Source organism: Musa acuminata, unplaced genomic scaffold, assembly GCF_036884655.1.
Source record: "Musa acuminata AAA Group cultivar baxijiao unplaced genomic scaffold, Cavendish_Baxijiao_AAA HiC_scaffold_73, whole genome shotgun sequence".
NCBI lineage: Eukaryota > Viridiplantae > Streptophyta > Magnoliopsida > Zingiberales > Musaceae > Musa > Musa acuminata.
In genome coordinates, this window is record NW_027020354.1 from 2501 (window position 1) to 5000 (window position 2500).

The window sequence follows — 2500 nt, forward strand, 5'->3', positions numbered from 1 at the left end:
TTCGCTCGCTGTCCGCCGCTCGCCGCTCGCTCGCGCAGCCAAAAATGGCCAGTTTTGGCCCGTTTTTGGGCCGTTTTGGCCAGTTTTTGGCCTGTTCTTGCGTCGCGCGGTGACCGTCGTGAGCGGAGCAAAATGTCAGCCATCTCAGCACCCTGGAACCCCCCGGGTGGCACAGGGCTGGATGGGGCTTTCGTATAGCAGGGACGGTGCTGCCTCTCGCTTCGCTCGCTGTTCGCCGCTCGCCGCTCGCTCGCGCAGCCAAAAATGGCCAGTTTTGGCCCGTTTTGGCCAGTTTTTGGCCTGTTTTTGCGTTGCGCGGTGACCATCTTGAGCGGAGCAAAATGTCAGCCATCTCAGCACCCTGGAACCCCCCGGGTGGCACAGGGCTGGATGGGGCTTTCGTATAGCAGGGACGGTGATGCCTCTCGCTTCGCTCGCTGTCCGCCGCTCGCTGCTCGCTCGCGCAGCCAAAAATGGCCAGTTTTGGCCCGTTTTTGGGCCGTTTTGGCCTGTTTTTGGGCTGTTCTTGCGTCGCGCGGTGACCGTCGTGAGCGGAGCAAAATGTCAGCCATCTCAGCACCCTGGAACCCCCCGGGTGGCACAGGGCTGGATGGGGCTTTCGTATAGCAGGGACGGTGCTGCCTCTCGCTTCGCTCGCTGTCCGCCGCTCGCCGCTCGCTCGCGCAGCCAAAAATGGCCAGTTTTGTCCCGTTTTTGGGCCGTTTTGGCCTGTTTTTGGGCTGTTCTTGCGTCGCGCGGTGACCGTCGTGAGCGGAGCAAAATGTCAGCCATCTCAGCACCCTGGAACCCCCCGGGTGGCACAGGGCTGGATGGGGCTTTCGTATAGCAGGGACGGTGCTGCCTCTCGCTTCGCTCGCTGTCCGCCGCTCGCCGCTCGCTCGCGCAGCCAAAAATGGCCAGTTTTGGCCCGTTTTTGGGCCGTTTTGGCCAGTTTTTGGCCTGTTCTTGCGTCGCGCGGTGACCGTCGTGAGCGGAGCAAAATGTCAGCCATCTCAGCACCCTGGAACCCCCCGGGTGGCACAGGGCTGGATGGGGCTTTCGTATAGCAGGGACGGTGCTGCCTCTCGCTTCGCTCGCTGTTCGCCGCTCGCCGCTCGCTCGCGCAGCCAAAAATGGCCAGTTTTGGCCCGTTTTGGCCAGTTTTTGGCCTGTTTTTGCGTTGCGCGGTGACCATCTTGAGCGGAGCAAAATGTCAGCCATCTCAGCACCCTGGAACCCCCCGGGTGGCACAGGGCTGGATGGGGCTTTCGTATAGCAGGGACGGTGATGCCTCTCGCTTCGCTCGCTGTCCGCCGCTCGCTGCTCGCTCGCGCAGCCAAAAATGGCCAGTTTTGGCCCGTTTTTGGGCCGTTTTGGCCTGTTTTTGGCCTGTTCTTGCGTCGCGCGGTGACCGTCGTGAGCGGAGCAAAATGTCAGCCATCTCAGCACCCTGGAACCCCCCGGGTGGCACAGGGCTGGATGGGGCTTTCGTATAGCAGGGACGGTGCTGCCTCTCGCTTAGCTCGCTGTCCGCCGCTCGCCGCTCGCTCGCGCAGCCAAAAATGGCCAGTTTTGTCCCGTTTTTGGGCCGTTTTGGCCTGTTTTTGGGCTGTTCTTGCGTCGCGCGGTGACCGTCGTGAGCGGAGCAAAATGTCAGCCATCTCAGCACCCTGGAACCCCCCGGGTGGCACAGGGCTGGATGGGGCTTTCGTATAGCAGGGATGGTGCTGCCTCTCGCTTCGCTCGTTGTCCGCCGCTCGCCGCTCGCTCGCGCAGCCAAAAATGGCCAGTTTTGGCCCGTTTTTGGGCCGTTTTGGCCAGTTTTTGGCCTGTTCTTGCGTCGCGCGGTGACCGTCGTGAGCGGAGCAAAATGTCAGCCATCTCAGCACCCTGGAACCCCCCGGGTGGCACAGGGCTGGATGGGGCTTTCGTATAGCAGGGACGGTGCTGCCTCTCGCTTCGCTCGCTGTCCGCCGCTCGCCGCTCGCTCGCGCAGCCAAAAATGGCCAGTTTTGGCCCGTTTTGGCCAGTTTTTGGCCTGTTTTTGCGTTGCGCGGTGACCATCTTGAGCGGAGCAAAATGTCAGCCATCTCAGCACCCTGGAACCCCCCGGGTGGCACAGGGCTGGATGGGGCTTTCGTATAGCAGGGACGGTGATGCCTCTCGCTTCGCTCGCTGTCCGCCGCTCGCTGCTCGCTCGCGCAGCCAAAAATGGCCAGTTTTGGCCCGTTTTTGGGCCGTTTTGGCCTGTTTTTGGGCTGTTCTTGCGTCGCGCGGTGACCGTCGTGAGCGGAGCAAAATGTCAGCCATCTCAGCACCCTGGAACCCCCCGGGTGGCACAGGGCTGGATGGGGCTTTCGTATAGCAGGGACGGTGCTGCCTCTCGCTTAGCTCGCTGTCCGCCGCTCTCCGCTCGCTCGCGCAGCCAAAAATGGCCAGTTTTGGCCCGTTTTTGGGCCGTTTTGGCCTGTTTTTGGGCTGTTCTTGCGTCGCGCGGTGA